The sequence below is a fragment of the Pongo abelii genome, chromosome 19 (assembly GCF_028885655.2).
Source record: "Pongo abelii isolate AG06213 chromosome 19, NHGRI_mPonAbe1-v2.0_pri, whole genome shotgun sequence".
In the NCBI taxonomy this organism is placed as follows: domain Eukaryota; kingdom Metazoa; phylum Chordata; class Mammalia; order Primates; family Hominidae; genus Pongo; species Pongo abelii.
In genome coordinates, this window is record NC_072004.2 from 41,076,601 (window position 1) to 41,096,445 (window position 19,845).

General features: G+C 52.6%; 1 pseudogene; it reads left to right on the plus strand.

Moving 5' to 3' along the window:
* Positions 1-4,590: 4,590 nt before the first annotated feature.
* LOC100432087 (uncharacterized) lies at positions 4,591-14,231 on the plus strand (annotated as a pseudogene).
* The last annotated feature ends 5,614 nt before the right edge of the window (positions 14,232-19,845 follow it).

Genomic DNA, 19,845 nt, shown 5'->3' on the forward strand with positions numbered 1-19,845 from the left:
ATGACACTATGGAAAAGGAATAAAAAGATAAAACCCAATAAAGGTAGCACGGGGTGGGGCAGAGGGGATATTGACATTAACTCGTGGCTGCTGATGCCATCAACTGCTTCAACTTCTCTTATGTTAAAGAAAAAACATTTGGCCGGGAGTCATGGCTCACACCTGTAATCCCAACACTCTGGGAGGCTGAGGTGGGAGGATCACTTGAGTCCAGGAGTTCAAGACCAGCCTAAGCAACATAGCAAGACCCCATCTCTATTAAAAATAATAATAATATGGCTGGGCGCATTGGCTCACACCTGTAATCCTAGCACTTTGGGAGGCTGAGGTGGGTGGATCATGAGGTCAGGAGTTCAAGACCAGCCTGGCCAAGATGGTGAAACCCCGTCTCTACTAAAAACGCAAAAGTTAGCCAGGCGTGGTGGCAGTGAGCTGAGATCACGCCACTGCACTCCAGCCTGGACAAAAGAGCAAGACTCCATCTCAAAAAATAATAATAATAATAATTTTCAAAATAAAGAAAAAAAGTATTCGTGACTCTTGTTAAAGACAGGTAGGAAGACCTTATTCCAGGGGGGCTACCACAGTGGGGTTTTGCTGTAGGAGAGCGAGATTGGGCTCAGTCTCATTCTACCAAGGATGAGCAGGATGTGCAGTCCAGGAGCAAGGGTGCCAGGTGGGTGGAAAATGACTAAGAGGAGACATTGAGGAGAGGAGATGCTTGCTCGGCCAACTCAGCAGGAATCTTGCTGAAAGCAGGCCAGGGTAACAAGATATCGAGAGTAGAGGATGAGGAATTTGATCAAATATTGAGGGTGATCACATAGGATTTTCACTAAACTGACCCAGCAGGACTCTTGCTAAACCCGAACTAAACAAGCCGAGGGCAGAGCTCAAGGTCAGCGCCTTGAAGGCTTAGTGGAGTAGAGTTAGGTCGAGGAGAGGGTCTGTCGCCTGACAGCCATCTGATTATTAGAACCAAATAGCTTTTCCATCCTTTGTCCAATAACCTTTCTCTAAGCACTATATCCCAAGGAAAGAAGTCAAAGATTAAAAAAGAAAGAAAAGGAAAAAGTCAGTGGTGTCAAGATACTCACAGCTGCACTATTTTTGTTGGTTTTTTTGTTTTCTTTTGCTTTGTTCTGTTTTTTTTGAGACAGAGTCTCGCTCTGTTGCCCAGGCTAGAGTGCAGTAGTGTGATCTCACCTCACTGCAATCTCCACCTCCCAGGTTCAAGCAATGCCCATGCCTCAGCCTCTCAAGTAGCTGGGATTACAGGTGTGCACCACCATGCCTGGCTAATTTTTGTATTTTTAGTAGAGATGGGTTTTCGCCATGTTGGCCAGGCTGGACTGCACCATTTTTTAAATAAAATGTTGTCAATAGCCCCAAAGCCTGACAATAGAATCCCAAGTGAACAAAGGCTGGTAAATTGCCGCCTCTTGAAGCAGCTGAAGCTGAATGCTGGGGCTCAGGAGCCAGAATGCTTGGGTTCCAGCTCAGCTCCTCCAGTCACCAAGTGACTTTAACCTCTCTCTGCCTCAGTTTCCAACCTGTAAACCGAGGACTGTACTAACTCCTACCTCAAGAACTACCTCCAAGCTTCAGTGAGATCATGGCTATTGCCCAGTGCCTACAGACTGTGGGAAATATCCTGTAGCCGTGAGCTACAATCAACCACCACACACCCTTTCCATCCAAGTGCTCTATGAGATGGGGAGTAAACGGAAACCTATGTGGGATGACCCAAGGAGCTCCCCAGCAAAGCGGGATTGAGGTACAGAGCCAAAAACCAGAGGAAGAGTTACCCAAGCATGGCTGGGATGTCCTGAAAGGAGCAGGAGCAGACCTTTCATGCCATCTCCCCAGGCCCAGGCAGGTAAGAGGGTGAACAGGACCAGGAATTCGCACAACCCCGGGGGCCGACAGGAGAACCTGCAGAACTACGGACCCCAGACCTGCAAGCCACCAAGATCTGCGCCGGCCTCAAGCACACCCCAAATGCACCCCAGCCAGGGCCTGGCCAGGTCCTTGGACCACTGCCACGGCTCCTCACTCAGGTCCTGCCTCCCTGGCGGCCCTCTCGAGCCCCACCCCACAGGCAGCTCCTGCTTAAACCTAGCAATGCCCCCCAGGCCTGGAATTCTATTATCAGCTTGAACTAAGTCCTGCTGAGAGTGACAGGAAACCCAAATAATGGAAACTGCAACGAGGCAGAGTGTGTTGAATTCTCTCTGGGAGGATGCAGCCTGGAGATGAGCTACACAGGATGCTGGGGACCAGACCCCTTCTGTGCACCCCGGCCATCCCCGGGGAGCCCCTCATCAGGCGGCTAAGGGCGGCTTGCCAGCCGGAGGCATCAGATGGAGGAAAAATAAAAAAAGAAGAGAAGCAAAGCTAGCTTCTGGCAAGAGGCTGGGGCTGATACATGACGTTCTCCTTTTGCCCCATTGGCCAAAATGTGGTCACGTGGCCATGCCTTGCTGCAAGGAATACTGGGAAATGTAGTCTTTCTTCTTAGCAGCCATCTTATCATGGAAGACGGGGAGAACAGATATTAAGGGACAACTAACCAGCTCTGCCACAGCGGAAAATCCAGACTCCACCATGGCCTACAGGCTCCTGGTCGACCCCCTCGGGAGCCCGGGTGCCTCCCTTCCTCCATGCCTGGTCCCTCTGCCTGAAGCCTTCCTGCCCTCTCTCCTGGCTCAATGCATCCTATGGGCCTCCCCCAACGCTGGTGCCAGCAAAGCCCGATCTCCTCTCCCGAAGCCGCCTGCACTCCCCCTGTGCGTGCATAGCAACCTGTGTCCCTGACACACAGGGATGCTTACCCTCCCCAAGGTCTGTGCTCCCCAGGGAGGTGTCGCACCTCTGGGCGCCCTGAGCCCCCGCCCTGCAGAGCAGGCACCCCACGCGATGGTTGCAGGCACCGGGCAGTTGCTCCATCCTGGTTTTCAGCCTTTGGTGCACAGAAACGTGAAAAAGGGGGGTCACTGGCACGGAGTCCTCCTTGAGAGTGTGTTCCAGTAGGCCAGGCAGGGACGGCCGGGGATCTGTACCAGTGGTCCCTGCCCACCTGGGTCAGGAAAGGCTGGCTGGCCTGGGGAGGCTGTGGACGGCGTCTGCGGTGTCATCTGAGTGCCACCGCCATCACTTCGAGACGGCGTCTGCTTGCTGCATCCAGGCAAAGGTCTTAAGGAAGGCAGGTGTGTGGCTCCAGACTGAAATTGTGACAATACCCCCAGCCACACCCTTCCAAATTCCCACCATGCAATCCAGTGCACCACCTCTCAGCAAAACCTCCAGGATCCACCTCAAACCCAGCCCCATCCCACAGCCACCACCCTGGTCCAGGCCACCAATAGCTCTTGCTCAGACACAGGCAGTCACCTCTCCAAGGAGCACCCAGTGTCCATTCTGCCCTCGTTCTGGTCCGTCCTTCACCCACAAATGGAGAGTGTTTTTTAGCATTAGATCAGTTCATGTCACTCTCCTGCTTAAAACTCGCCCCTGGCTTCCACTGCCTGGCATGAGAATCACTGCCACCTGCCCCACGGGACTGGCCCTGCCCCCCCGCCACCTGCCCCATGCCCGCACCCCTGGCTTATGGTCCCCCGGAGTCACTGGCCTCCACCATCCTCTCAGTGAAACCCCGCCAGCCACCACTGCGTGCCACCCCACCCACCCCACCAGCCTCTCCATCACGTCTTCCTGCTTTCCTTTCTTTTGGGAAACTATCTTTTTTCTTGTTTGTTCATTTTATTTTCTGTGTCCCCAACTCGAATGGAGGCCACCAGGAACATTGTCTATCTCATTCACTTCTGTGTCCCCAGAACCTAAAACCATGCCTGGCACACAGATTGTGCTTAATAGGTACTGAGACAGAGACATACAGAGAAGGAAAGAGGGAGAGAGAGAAAGAGAGAGAATAAGAGAAGGGGAAGGAGAGATGGCAGAGAGGGAGGGAGAACTGCACGCTGAATCCAGGGGTTCCTCTCCCACCCCTCATGTGCCCATGGTAACAAGGGAGTCCCCCTCTTCTGACCCCTTGTTGTCAAAAAGTCCATCAAGCAAGAACGCCCGAGCCCCAGGCCCCCTCTGAAATTCCCAAGAAGGAAGCACCCCAAGAAGGAAGCACCCCAAGAAGGAAGGCATGAAGGATGCTGCTCTGGAGCCATCGGGTTCCCAGTCTGCTCACCATGCTCAAGGAGCCCCTTAACAGGAGCAGGAGAGAAGAAGAGGCACCCAGACTGGGGTTCCCCCTGGACAAAGCCATGCTGTGACCCAAGCTTGGTCCTGGCCCTGACCATGGGAAGCCCACCCCACAGGCCCTCGCCCAGGCAGACCTGAGGCCCATGCACCACTAAAGGCCTAGAGAGGGGGTCCCACCCCACACTCACGTGGGTCCCCTGGGGTCAGGGTGAGCTGGGACAGAGGGACCACCAGTTGCTATGGGAGAGGGAGAGGACACGACTTTCCAGGTGGAATGGGCTCCTGCTGTGCTCTGAGCCCTGGGTCACTGTCCCCACTCTGGGGAGGGAGGGGAGGAGCCTGGAGCCCCGAGGGTGCGGCTGGCAATAAAGGCAGATGCTCAAGTTGATGCCATCCCATGCAGGTGAGGCTGGGACCAGGGGTGGCACTGACATTGCTGGGGAGCCCACTCCTGAGGTACGACCCGGGGATGTGCACAGCCACATTCCAAAGACGCACGGGATGAGATCAGCCCGGGTGACCCTGGGACTTTGCCCTCCTTGGCAGGAGCCAGCCCCGTGCACCCTGTGTGCCTGTCCATCTGGAAGGCCCAGCATGAGATGCCTGGCCGTCCTCCTCACTGTGGCTCTGGCCACGCTCCTGGCTTCTGGGGCCAGGGCACCGGTACAAAGTCAGGGCTCCCGGAACAAGCTGCTCCTGGTGTCCTTTGATGGCTTCCACTGGAACTATGACCAGGACGTGGACACCCCCAACCTGGATGCCATGGCCCAAGACAGGGTGAAGGCATGCTACATGACCCCCGCCTTTGTCACCATGACCAGCCCCTGCCACTTCACCCTGGTCACCAGTGAGTACCACCTCAGGATGGGGCCTAGGGGCGAGAGGGCCTGAGAAACCAGGTGACACAGAGCCCTGTCGTGCAGGATAAAGGGGAGAGGTCTTTGCTCCATGCACAGGACACAGCCAAGGGGACTATTAGGAATCCTCACCGTTGGTAGCAACAGATCCGGGACAAAGAAAAATGACCAGGGGGGGTCCTTAAACCCATGGCCACAGCCAGGGCAGCAACCCCAGAGGGCTTCAAGAGGAGGGGAGTGTGGCGGGCTCCCCTCCCCTGCCCTGCCCTCCAGCTGGCTGTGTCAGCCTCTCCCTCTCCCTTCCATCCTTTCCATTTCCCACCCAACACCTCCCTGACAGATCTGCCCAGGCTGTAGACAATACAGACATAGGTTTTTAAAAAGCCAAATATGGGGCCAGGCGCAGTAATCCCAGCATTTTGAGAGGCTGAGGTGGGCGGATCACTGGATATCAAGAGTTCGAGACCAGCCTGGCCAACATAGCGAAACCCCATCTCTACTAAAAATACAAACATTAGCCGGGCATGGTGGTGCATGCCTGTAATCCCAGCTACTCGGAAGGCTGAGGCAGGAGAATTGCATGAACCCAGGAGGTGGAAGTTGCAGTGAGCTGACATCATGCCACTGCACTCCAGCCTGGGTGACAAAGAAAGACTGCATCTCAAAAAAAAAAAAAAAAAAATGGGAGGCTGAGGCAGGAGGATTGCTGGAGTCTAGGAGATAGAGGCTGCAGTGAGCTGCGATCACACCGCTGCACTCCAGCCTGGGCGACAGAGCAAGACCCTGTGTCAAACAAATAAACAATAATAAAATAATAAAAAGCCAAGTACCGCAAAAAAGGTGTTAGAGAGTTGAAAAGCAAACACCCCTGGCCCTCCCTAGGGGCTTGGCCACTTCCCAAACCTGGGTCATCCTCCAAAGACCCTGCGTGGGTGTCCCAGGGCCCCTGCAACAAAGAACTGCAGACAGGTTTAAACCCACAGAAACGGATCCGCATGCTTCTGGAGGCCAGAAGGCCAAAACCAGGGCATTGCAGGGCTGCACCCACCCCGAAGTCTCCAGCAGAGGCTCCCTCCTCACCTAGTCTGGCTCCTGGGGCCTCGGCAATCCTTGGCATTCCTGGGCTGGTGGCAGCATCACTCTGACCTCTCCCTATGTCTTCCCAGGGCCTGTCCCCTGTGTGTGTCTGTATTCAAACTTACCTCTTCTCACAAGGACATAAGTCGCTGAATTTAGGGTCCACACTTCTCCAGTATACATTCCCTTACCCTAGCTAATCACATCTGCAAAGAACCTATTTCCAAATAAGGCCACTTTCTAAGGTTCCAAGTAAGCACGAATGTGGTGGGACACAATTCACCCCAATACAGGCAGCTTATCCCCACACCAGCCTTTCTGCCCCTTCTAACCGCAAATGGAGGTGTGCGGTTCTCCCATCCACGCAGCACCTCTTTCACTGTATCACAGATGAGGACGGGAGGGACCTTCTCCACATCATCTCTCCTTTTGCACCTTTTGGACTTGGTACCATGTGCACGTGTTTCCTGTACAAAAATAAATTCAAAAAATCTCCTGGAGTTCCACGTGGTTCACTGAAATTCCTGCCTGGGATCTCGTCTGGTGGCTGGGCCATCATTTATTTAATGAGTTCCTTCCTGATGGCCATGGAGGTCACCCCCAATCTTTTGCTAAAGCAAACAAGGCTGCCACCAGGATCCTTGCACATGCATTCGTGCCTATGTGCCCGTCCAGCTGCGGGACAAACTGAAAGTGGAAGTGCGATTGCTAAAACAGGTCAAAGAACACGTGTCTATTTGTCTCGGACATGACCTCAAACCTTGGCTCCCACGGGGCAGTGCAGGAGGAAGTCTGCTCCCCTCAGCCCTGCCCCAGGCCCACTCCCCACCCAGCACACAGGGAAACCTGGGCTGCTTTGACTTCGCCTCTTCCAGCCCTGGGTCCGGCCTTCGCTGTGACCCCAGTCCATCCCACCGCCCTCTGCACCTCTTCCTCCCTCAGGCAAATACATCGAGAACCACGGGTGGTTCACAACATGTACTACAACACCACCAGCAAAGTGAAGCTGCCCTACCATGCCACGCTGAGCACCCAGAGGTGGTGGACAATGGCAGCGTGCCCATCTGGATCACGGCCCAGAGGCAGGTAATGTCACCCCCACCCATACTGACATCGCAGAGCATGGGGGCACCTAGGCCCAGGCGAGGCTTGGAACCATGTGAGATCCACGGCAGGTCCCTTCCCCACTCCAGGGTCTTGGGGCTCCTGGCCTACCCTGGCACAGAAGAGTGTGAAGTAGGGCCCCAAAAGGGGCAGGTGGTGTATGCTGGTGAGGACTAACCAGTGAGCTACATCCGGCTCGGCCCATGGACACAGCCCTGCCCGGTCTTCCCTGGGGGGCCCTGGGATCAGGAGGAATTGCTCTGTCCCCCAGTCAGAGGGAGAACTGCACCCTTGTGGCCTGCAGCACTGGGGGTGAGGGTCAGACAGGGAAGATCATTGTGACTCAACAAGAAAGCATTTAAAAATTACACGACTTTCTCCCTTTCCCACATCCCTGTCAGAACTGAACAGCTAAATTCTAAAGGGCCAAAGATAAAATGAGAGGTGGGTTACAGTATTGACCCAGGAACCCCCACAGTTTGCAATGCTCTGGGGGCTTCCTGGCCCAGAGGCAAGGCTTCTAGTAAATAAAGTCAGTGGAGGTTTCCACAATGAGGCCGGAATAAATGTCAGGGCCCACGCCCATCCCAGAGCCAAGGTATCCACTCAAGCTGGAGTTCCCTCGCTTCAGAAGGATCCATAGACACACTCAGGGCTCCTTCCATGGGCTCATGAGCAGGAAGCCAAGGTAGAAACCCTGGCATCTCAAGGCACTTGATCCAATGAAAGAATATCCTGGGGAAGTGAACGGGCAGGTGGGGTGGACAGAGGGCTGGGGGACAGACAAATTCTAAATAAAGCAGCAGTCGAGTTAGGGGCAGACAGGCAGCCAGGCAGAAGGCTGGAGGGGCAGGTGGACAGGACACAGGTGGACAGACAGACTCACGCCTGGACTAGAGCCCAGCAGGGCAGGCCAAACTGAGGTTCAGAAGGAGATGCTTTCTTGGCAGTGTGGCCTCCAGGCAGGCATCACAGCCCGGTGATGACACAGACACTGTGCATCTGGGAACATTTTTCTTTTTTTTTTTTTTTTGAGACAGAGTCTCACTCTGTTGCCCAGGCTGGAGTGCAGTGGCACGATCTCCACTCACCACAAGCTCTGCCTCCTGGGTTTACGCCATTCTCTTGCCTCAGCCTCCCGAGTAGCTGGGACTACAGGTGCCCACCACCACACGCGGCTAATTTTTTGTATTTTCAGTAGAGATGGGGTTTCACCGTGTTAGCCAGGATGGTCTCGATCTCCTGACCTCGTGATCCACCCACCTCGGCCTCCCAAAGTGCTGGGATTACAGGCGTGAGCCACCACGCCCGGCCTCTGGGAACATTTTTATACTGACGTCTCACTTAGTGCTCAAGTCCAGTGAGCACCTGTCATTTCCTCTATAAAATCAGGTTTTACCCCCACAGAACATGAGATCAGGGATGTTTTAGAAATTAAAGGCCCTGCAGCTGCAGCTAAGAGCAGGGATGTGTGGGTGGAACAGAGAAGTATGCAGGTGGGGGACAAATGTTTTCACAGGCGTGGGACGAGAGGCACCCACTGAGGAGTCTTTCACGCTGCCTTTTCTGGCAGGGCCTGAGACCTGGCTCCTTCTGCTACCCTGGCAGGAACACCACCTACCAAGGGGTGGCAGTGACGCGGAGACGGAAGGAAGGCATCGCGCACAACTACAAAAATAAGACGGAGTGGAGAGCGAACATCGGCACGGTGATGGCGTGGTTCACGGAGGAGGACCTGGATCTGGTCACACTCTACTTCAGGGAGCCAGACTCCACGGGCCACAAGTACAGCCCCAAGTCCCCGGAGAGGAGGGAGATGGTGCGGCAGGTGGATCGGACCGTGGGCTACCTCACAGACCACCTCAACCTGATCATCACATCCGACCATGGCATGACCACCGTGGACAAACAGACTGGCGACCTGGTCGAATTCCACAAGTTCCCCAACTTCACCTTCCACGACATCGAGTTTGAGCTCCTGGACTACGGACCAAACAGGATGCTACTCCCTGAAGAAGGGAGGCTGTAGAAGGTGTAGGATGGGCTCAAGGACATCCACCCCAACCTCCACTTCTACAAGAAGGAGGCGTTCCCCGAGGCCTTCCACTACGCAACAACCCCGGGGTCACACCCCTGCTGATGTACAGCGACCTTGGCTACATCATCCACAGGGTCAGTCGCCTGCTGGAAGCACCACCTCTGGGGGCTCCCTCCCCAGGCTTGGGAGCCGTCGTGTGGGGTGCATTTGGGAGGAGAGCTCTGGGGCTGTGTTCCTGGAACTCTCTGGGAGCCTCCTAGGACAGGCATGGGGTGTGTTTGGTAGGAGAGCTCCAGGGCGATATTCCTGGAACTTTCTGGAAGCCCACCTCCGAGGACACACGTGGGGTGCATTTGGGAGGAGAGCTCTGGGGCTGTGTTCCTGGAACTCTCTGGGAGCCAGCCTCCAAGGACATGCGTGGAGTGTGTTTGGGAGGAGAGCTCCAGGGCTGTGTTCCTGGAACTCCCCGGGAGCCTCCGAGGACAGTGCTCCCTTGTCTGTCTGTGCAGCCACAGCCTCCTAGGCCAAGCAGATGAAAGTCATTCATTCATCCCGAAAATATGTAACGGGAGCCAGCTCCATGCCAGGCTCTGGTCTGGGCTCAGGATATGCAGTGAACAAGACAGTCCAGGCCCTGGAGTCTGGGACCTGTCATTTAAAGGCTCAAGAAAGCAGAAAATACAAAAGCAAATGAATCCACTCGCAGAGTGCTCAGATGCTGGTGATGGCAGAGAAGAGACGGCCATAAGCAGGGACGAGGAAGGCACACTACCTTTTCATTTACCCGGCCTGGAATGGCCTCTCTGAGAAGGTGGATTTAGGGAGATACCAGAATGACGAGAAGAAGCCAGACACGACAGGCTCCGGGAAGGAGATTCCAGGCAGGGGAAAGAGCCAGGGACAGGCCCCATGGTGGGACAGGTTCAGCGTGTTTGGGATGAGACAGAAGGCCAGTGTGCCTGCAGGCTGGCACAGAGCGAGGCTCTAACAGGAGCTGACCACAGCCCCAGGGCAGGAGGTTGCTGGATGCACAGCGGGGAGCCCCAAGCTGAGGTTATACACGGTCTGAGGTCGATGATTAAACAAGTGGCTCTCACTGCTGGGCCAGAGACAGAAACGGAAGCAGGAAGTGGCCAGTTTGGAGGTCGCTGCAGGGCCCAACAAGACATTCCAGTGGCAGAGGTGGAGAAGCTGCAATGTGCATAGATTCCAAATACCTTTAAGAGGCATGACATTCGAGGTTTGTGGACAGATTATGTGGGAGGGTGAAGAAAGTAGAAAAATGAAGGATGGATCCAATGCTTGGGTCCTGAGCCACTTGCTGACATGCTAAACTGTTGGGAACAGGAGTCAGGGGAGCCGAGACTTGTTTCAGCTGTGATCAGTCTCAATGCCAGTGATACAGCCACGTGCAGATGTTCCTGGGCACAGGTTGTGCAGATGAGTCCACACCCAGGGATGCAGTTTAGTCTGGCAATTTAAATTTGAGACTTGTCAACACAAGCTATGGGACTCAATGAAAGCCCCCGGCCAGAAGGAGTAGACTGAAAAGAGATGGTGATGACACCACTCACTGAGAAGGCGGGGCTGGTGAGACAGGAAAAGCCAAGAGCTTGTCATGAGTCAAGAGGGGAATGAGACCGGGCACGGTGGCTTCCGCCTGGAATCCCAGTACTTCCAGAGGCCAAGGCAGGAGGATCGCTTGACCCCAGGAGTTCAAGACCAGCCTGGGCAATATAGTTAGACCCTGTCTCTGTAGGAATTTTTTTTTTAATTAGCTGGGCATGGTGGTGCGTGCTTGTAATCCCAGCTACTGGGGGGGAAGCTGAGGTGGGAGGATCGCTTGAGCCCAGGAGGTGGAGGCTGCAGTGAGCCTTGTTCTCACCACTGCACTCCAGCATGGGCAAGAGTGAGACCCTGTCTCTATAAAATAAATAAATGAAAGAGAAAGGAGTGGGTTTAGGGTTTAGAGAAGTAGGAATGTGGAGATGTGTGTGGTGGGGAGGACCATTCATGCCAAATGTCACATCCAGAAGGGGACCAGAGGACCCTTCAGCCCAAACCCCTCATGCAGATGAGGATGCTGGAACCCAGAGGCGTTAGCTGACTGGTCCAAGGGCACCAAAGAGTGGCCGGTGGTGTGTAAATGCCAGTTTTAAGGTTCTGGTCCCAAGTATTTTCAGTCACAACGCCTGCCTCTCTGTGCTCAGGGGCTTGGGTCCTTGAAGCAAGTCTCCCAGCACTAGGCAGGGACATGATAAGGTTTCCATGGCGCTAGAGCCCACAACCATTTGTTCTCCACATTAACCAAGAGAGGGACTCAGAAAAAGTCATTATTCAGAGTCACATGCAAGGAAATTGAAGCATGGAAAATCAAAGACCACGTGACTCTGCACATTCTCACAGGGCTTTTCCCCAGAGGGGCAGCCACGGTGGCATCCCAGCAAACCAGCTCTCCAGATCCCCCTCAAAAAGCCCTGGTGTTGGCCCTTACCCATTTCTGCGGCGTCAATACTCCCACCATAGCCCATTTCAAGCTACCAACGTGAGGTCACCAAACACAAAGTAGGGAAGAAGCCCGCAGAATCATTTCACAAGCAACATCAGCTAAGCTGAGCAGGTTGCGAAGAGCTAGGGGGTCCAAAGTTTTCATCACAGCCTGGTAAAGTCCATTTGGAACTAGGCTGTCTTCTGTGGCTAGCTTCTCCCCTCCCCTCCCCTCCCCTCCTCTCTTCTTTTCTTTTCTTTTCTCACAGATTCTCACTGTGTTGCCCAGGCTGGGGTGCAGTGGAGCAATCATGGCTCACTGCAGCCTCGACCTCCTGGGCTCAAGCAATCCTCCCACCTTAGCCTCCTGAGTAGCTGAGACTACAGGTGTGTGCCACCATGCCCAACTAATTTTCTATTTTTAATTTAAAACAAGAACAGCAAGCTATGTTGCCCAGGCTGGTCTTGAACTCCTGGCCTCAAGCGATCCTCCAGCCTTGGCCTCCCAAAAAGCTGGAATTACAGGCATGAGCCACTGGGCCCAGTCCCTGGGCCCGTTTCTTTTCTCTAAAGGTAGTGTTGAAAGTACATGTGACCAGTTAAAGGCACATTGTGGAACGGACGCAGTCCTTGCCCTGACTTTACAGAGTCCTCCTTCCCCAGTCAGAAAAGCAGACAGAAGACTAGGGGAAGCTCTTCTGCCTCCTGGGATCCGCACACTGCCAGCCAGGCCTGGGACAGTGCCCACCCCTTCCGTCCCAGCCCTGGGAGAAGGGTCTGAAGCCTCACATCATCACGCCACCCCCATGTCCACACCTGTCCCACACCTGTGCCCTCCCAGGAATCCCTACACAGGCCCTTCTCAGCGCAGCCTGGTAGGGTTGCCCCCTCCCACTGCCTGCCTCTCCCCCTCCCCCAGACCACCAGTCTGTTTCCCACGACCCCTCCCTCCCAGTCCAGCCGCACCTCTGCTTCGCCTGTCCCACCAGACCAGCCTTCAGCCTGCCCCATCCTCTCCTCCCAGACCAAGCGTGCTGTTTGCTCTTCCAGTAAGCCTCGGGGAGCTGCCCGCAGGCCCTGGGCCGGCGTCTCGCTGTGATGCTCTGCTGGACGGACCCTGCCTCCCCAGCTTATCCCAGGCCAGAGGCTGTATGCCACTGTCCCCGGCAGCGCCAGCCCCTGCTTGGCTGTTATGGTGCTGGTGATAAGCCTCACAGCCCAGGTCTAGGGCCCCCGGCGCGCCAGTCCCATAACCGGCCCCCTGCCCCTGCCCCTGCCCCTCCCCCTCGGGCCCCCTCCTCCTGCAAAACCCGCTCCCGAATCGGCGCTGCAGTCTGCGGCCACGCGGGGGCGCGCGGGAGCTCTGCGGGCGCGGGAACCTGCAGACCCGGCCTCGGTCAGCTGGGAGGGGCCCGCCCTGGCACAAAGCACCCATGGAAATAAAGGCCAAGCCGCGACAGTCAGCACGGGGGAGCCTTTTCCCTAAAACCTGCCGGTTTCCCGACGGTCCCACCATTGGCCCCAGCGCGGGATAAATTTCTAACTCCTTGCCAGGCTACACAAGCCCCAGGGACCCCTCCATTTTCGATAGGGGTGGGCTCGGGTTGGACGGCTGGCCAGTCCTGGAAAAGGGGTGAGTTTCCTAAAAGGAAGCGGGGAAGGCATGAGGAGGCTCTTTGTGAACGACAGGGAAACAGCATCTGTAAGCCATAGTGCTCAGCAAGAAATCACGTTAAACAAGGCGGAAACACCGCAAAGAAAATCGCGTGGATTGGCTCTGACACGGGACTGGGGTGGCCGTGGCCAGGAGCCGAGGGACCCTTCCACACCTATTCTCCTGTGCATTAAGAGCATAGGCTTTGGAGTCAGATAAACTCATGTGCCAGCCCTGGCTCCCCACCCAGATGCTGTGATGTTGGCAAAGCAGTTGACCCTCCCCAGCCTCAGTTTCCTCATCTGAAAAAGTGGGATAATGAGGACCGTGCCCGCCTCCCTGGGGTACCTGAGAGTGAGGTGGACACATTGCGGAGAGGTTGGCACAGAGGCTGGCCCCAAGCAGGTGCTCAAGGATGGCAGCCCCTGGGAGGATTAAAATCCTGCCCTGGGAGGTGCTGAGTTTGTCAGTGCCACTCTGCAGAGTAAACCAGCTGGGACACTGGGAGACGCAGTCTTTGAAGTTTGAGTTTGTCCGATCTGCCTATTTCCCTGCCTCCAAAGCCCGCAGCCCCCAGCCCCCACCCTGGGTCTCCTACTTCAGCTCCATGGAGTCTCCAGGCCCCATCCCAGCCTGCTCTCCGCAGCAGCCTGATCGGCTGCCTGGGGCTGAAGTCCTGTCTCAGCCTGAAGAGCCTGGACTTTGGCTGGCCTGTGAGCCCCCTGCCCCACAATCCAATTGCTCTTCCTGGAAGGACTGCCCTGGTCCCCATGCCAATGCCTGCAGCCACACCTCATGACACCCAGGCCAGCCACCCACCTGCACAAGCTCTGGCTCTGTAGCTGGGCCGGGGAGGGGAAGGGGGAACCCTCCCTGGACAGGCCCAATTCTAGTCTCAGCCCACCTGAGCCTGCCCCACCTGGCCAGAGGAGACCAGGTAGAGTCCACATCCATGTCCTCAGAGTGATGAGCGCTCACAGGTGCTGGCATTGCCACTGCCCAGTCTCCAAGAGAAGCCCTGCCTTCCTCTGAGCACTCCCCCTACTCCTCACCACCACGTTGGTTTGCTCAGCCCTGTTTGTCCATGTTGCAGGGGCTGGGCCAACAGGAGCAGTGAGAATTGCTTCATCCACAGAAGAAGAAAAGAAACAGAGAGGAAAGAGAGGAAAATAACCAAGTCTGTCTCACATTCAGTATTCCATTACTCCAGATGTCTGGTGTCACAAAGGCACCACCGAGAGAGTCCTGGTGGCTGGCCGAGCACTCGCTGATGGAGCTTCCAGTGTCAGGAACATGGGGGCTGAGGCCTGGCTGCATGCATGGGGGGCTGATTTTCCTATCCTTGCAGCCCTGGGTGTCCAATGTGAGGGGTGCCACCCTGAGCAGCACAGTCCCGGTTCAAATCCAGCTCCCCCTCTCCAATACCTGCTCTGTGGCCCTGGGCAAGTTGCTAACCTCTCTGGGCCTGTCCTCCTCTGTAAATTAAAAAACTAAATTAGCTGGGCACAATGGCACATGCCCGTAATCCCAGCACTGTGAGAGGCAGCAAGAGGATCGCTTGAGCCCAGGAGTTTGAGACCAGCCTGGGCAATATAGTGAGACCTTGTCTCTACAAAAAGTTTTAAAATTAGCCAAGTGTGGTGGTGCATGCCTGTAGTCCCAGCTACTCAGGAGGCTGAAGTGGGAGGATCGCTTGAGCATGGGAGGTTGCAGTCAGCTGAGATCATACCACTGCACTCCAGCCTGGGCAACAGAGCAAGACACTGTCTCAAGAAAAAAATCATATTGGAGGAGGAGCCAAGATGGCTGAATAGGAACAGCTCCGGTCTACAGCTCCCAGCGTGAGCAACGCAGAAGACGGGTGATTTCTGCATTTCCATCTGAGGTACCATGTTCATCTCACTAGGGAGTGCCAGACAGTGGGCGCAGGTCAGTGGGTGAGCGCACCGTGCGCCAGCCGAAGCAGGGGCAAGGCATTGACTCACTCGGGAAGCGCAAGACGTCAGGGAGTTCCCTTTCCAGGGGTGACAGAAAAATCGGGCCACTCCCACCCGAATACTGTGCTTTTCCGACGGGCTTAGGAAACGGTGCCCCAGGAGATTATAGCCCGGCATTGCCTCACTCGGGAAGCACAAGAGGTCAGGGAGCTCCTTTTCCAGGGGTGACAGAAAAATCGGGCCACTCCCACCCGAATACTGTGCTTTTCCGACGGGCTTAGGAAACGGTGCCCCAGGAGATTATGCCTAGCCCGCACCTGGCTCAGAGGGTCCTACGCCCACGGAGTCTCGCTGATTGCTAGCACAGCAGTCTGAGATCAAACAGCAAGTCGGCAGCGAGGCTGGGGGAGGGGCGCCCGCCATTGCCCAGGCTCGCTTAGGTAAACAAAGAAGCTGGGAAGCTTGAACTGGGTGGAGCCCACCACAGCTCAAGGAGGCCTGCGTGCCTCTGTAGGCTCCACCTCTGGGGGCAGGGCACAGACAAACAAAAAGACAGCAGTAACCTCTGCAGACTTAAATGTCCCTGTCTGACAGCTTTGAGGAGAGCAGTGGTTCTCCCAGCGCGCAGCTGGAGATCTGAGAATGGGCAGACTGCCTCCTCAAGTGGGTCCCTGACCCCTGACCCCGAGCAGCCTAACTGGGAGGCACCCCCCTGCAGGGGCAGACTGACACCTCACAGGGCCAGGCAGGTACTCCAACAGACCTGCAGCTGAGGGTCCTGTCTGTTAGAAGGAAAACTAACAGAAAGGACATCCACACCAAAAACCCATCTGTACATCACCATCATCAAAGACCAAAAGTAGATAAAACCACAAAAATAGGGAAAAAACAGAGCAGAAAAACTGGAAATTCTAAAAAGCAGAGTACCTCTCCTCCTCCAAAGGAACGCAGTTCCTCACCAGCAACGGAACAAAGCTGGATGGAGGATGACTTTGACGAGCTGAGAGAAGAAGGCTTCAGACGATCAAATTACTCCGAGCTACAGGAGGATATTCAAACCAAAGACAAAGAAGTTGAAAACTTTGAAAAAAATTTAGAAGAATGTATAACTAGAATAACCAATACAGAGAAGTGCTTAAAGGAGCTGTTGGAGCTGAAAACCAAGGCTCGAGAACTACATGAAGAATGCAGAAGCCTCAGGAGCCGATGCGATCAAATGGAAGAAAGGGTATCAGCCCTGGAAGATGAAATGAATGAAATGAAGCGAGAAGGGAAGTTTAGAGAAAAAAGAATAAAAAGAAACGAGCAAAGCCTCCAAGAAATGTAGGACTATGTGAAAAGACCAAATCTACGTCTGATTGGTGTACCTGAAAGTGACGAGGAGAATGGAAACAAGTTGGAAAACACTCTGCAGGATATTATCCAGGAGAACTTCCCCAATCTAGCGAGGCAGGCCAACATTCAGGTTCAGGAAATACAGAGAATGCCACAAAAATACTCCTCGAGAAGAGCAACTCCAAGACACATAATTGTCAGATTCACCAAAGTTGAAATGAAGGAAAAAATGTTAAGGGCAGCCAGAGAGAAAGGTCGTGTTACCATCAAAGGGAAGCCCATCAGACTAACAGCGGATCTCTCGGCAGAAACCCTACAAGCCAGAAGAGAGTGGGGGCCAATATTCAACATTCTTAAAGAAAGAATTTTCAATCCAGAATTTCATATCCAGCCAAACTAAGCTTCATAAGTGAAGGAGAAATAAAATACCTTACAGACAAGCAAATGCTGAGAGATTTTGTCACCACCAGGCCTGCCCTAAAAGAGCTCCTGAAGGGAGCGCTAAACATGGAAAGGCACAACTGGTACCAGCCACTGCAAAATCATGCCAAAATGTAAAGACCATCGAGACTAGGAAGAGACTGCATCAACTAACGAGCAAAATAACCAGCTAACATCATAATGACAGGATCAAATTCACACATAACAATATTAACTTTAAATGTAAATGGACTAAATGCTCCAATTAAAAGACACAGACTGGCAAGTTGGATAAAGACTCAAGACCCATCAGTGTGCTGTATTCAGGAAACCCATCTCACGTGCAGAAACACACATAGGCTCAAAATAAAAGGATGAAGGAAGATCTACCAAGCAAATGGAAAACAAAAAAAGGCAGGGGTTGCAATCCTAGTCTCTGATAAAACAGACTTTAAACCAACAAAGATCAAAAGAGACAAAGAAGGCCATTATATAATGGTAAAGGGATTAATTCAACAAGAAGAGCTAACTACCCTAAATATATATGCACCCAATACAGGAGCACCCAGATTCATAAAGCAAGTCCTGAGTGACCTACAAAGAGACTTACACTCCCACACATTAATAATGGGAGACTTTAACACCCCACTGTCAACATTAGACAGATCAACAAGACAGAAAGTCAACAAGGATACCCAGGAATTGAACTCAGCTCTGCACCAAGCAGACCTAATAGACATCTACAGAACTCTCCACCCCAAATCAACAGAATATACATTTTTGATGGCACCACACCACACCTATTCCAAAATTGACCACATACTTGGAAGTAAAGCTCTCCTCAATAAATGTAAAAGAACAGAAATTATAACAAACTATCTCTCAGATCACAGTGCAATCAAGCTAGAACTCAGGATTAAGAATCTCACTCAAAACTGCTCAACTACATGGAAACTGAACAACCTGCTCCTGAATGACTACTGGGTACATAACGAAATGAAGGCAGAAATAAAGATGTTCTTTAAAACCAATGAGAACCAAGACACAACATACCAGAATCTCTGGGATGCATTCAAAGCAGTGTGTAGAGGGAAATTTATAGCACTCAATGCCCACAAGAGAAAGCAGGAAAGATCCAAAATTGACACCCTAACATCACAATTAAAAGAACTAGAAAAGCAAGAGCAAACACATTCGAAAGCTAGCAGAAGGCAAGAAATAACTAAAATCAGAGCAGAACTGAAGGAAATAGAGACACAAAAAACCCTTCAAAAAATTAATGAATCCAGGAGCTGGTTTTTTGAAAGGATCAACAAAATTGATAGACCGCTAGCAAGATTAATAAAGAAAAAAAGAGAGAAGAATCAAATAGATGCAATAAAAAATGATAAAGGGGATATCACCACCGATCCCACAGAAATACAAACTACCATCAGAGAATACTACAAACACCTCTACGCAAATAAAATAGAAAATCTAGAAGAAATGGATAAATTCCTCAACACATACACCCGCCCAAGACTAAACCAGGAAGAAGTTGAATCTCTGAATAGACCAATACCAGGAGCTGAAATTGTGGCACTAATCAATAGCTTACCAACCAAAAAAAGTCCAGGACCAGATGGGTTCACAGCCGAATTCTACCAGAGGTACAAGGAGGAACTGGTACCATTCCTTCTGAAAATATTCCAATCAATAGAAAAAGAGAGAATCCTCCCTAACTCATTTTATGAGGCCAGCATCATCCTGATACCAAAGCTGGGCAGAGACACAACCAAAAAAGAGAATTTTAGACCAATATCTCTGATGAACATTGATGCAAAAATCCTCAATAAAATACTGGCAAACAGAATCCAGCAGCACATCAAAAAGCTTATCCACCATGATCAAGTGGGCTTCATCCCTGGGATGCAAGGCTGGTTCACTATATGCAAATCAATAAATGTAATCCAGCATATAAACAGAACCAAAGACAAAAACCACATGATTGTCTCAATAGATGCAGAAAAGGCCTTTGACAAAATTCAACAACGCTTCATGCTAAAAACTCTCAATAAATTAGGTATTGATGGGACGTATCTCAAAATAATAAGAGCTATCTATGACAAACCCACAGCCAATATCATACTGAATGGGCAAAAACTGGAAGCATTCCCTTTGAAAACTGGCACAAGACAGGGATGCCCTCTCTCACCACTTCTATTCAACATAGTGTTGGAAGCTCTGGCCAGGGCAATTAGGCAGGAGAAGGAAATAAAGGGTATTCAATTAGGAAAAGAGGAAGTCAAATTGTCCCTGTTTGCAGATGACGTGATTGTATATCTAGAAAACCCCATTGTCTCAGCCCAAAATCTCCTTAAGCTGATAAGCAACTTCAGCAAAGTCTCAGGATACAAAATCAATGTACAAAAATCACAAGCATTCTTATACATCAATAACAGACAAACAGCCAAATCATGAGTGAACTCCCATTCACAATTGCTTCAAAGAGAATAAAATACCTAGGAATCCAACTTACAAGGGATGTGAAGGACCTCTTCAAGGAGAACTACAAACCACTGCTCAAGGAAATAAAAGAGGATACAAACAAATGGAAGAACATTCCATGCTCATGGGTAGGAAGAATCAATATCGTGAAAATGGCCATCCTTCCCAAGGTAATTTACAGATTCAATGCCATCCCCATCAAGCTACCAATGACTTTCTTCACAGAATTGGAAA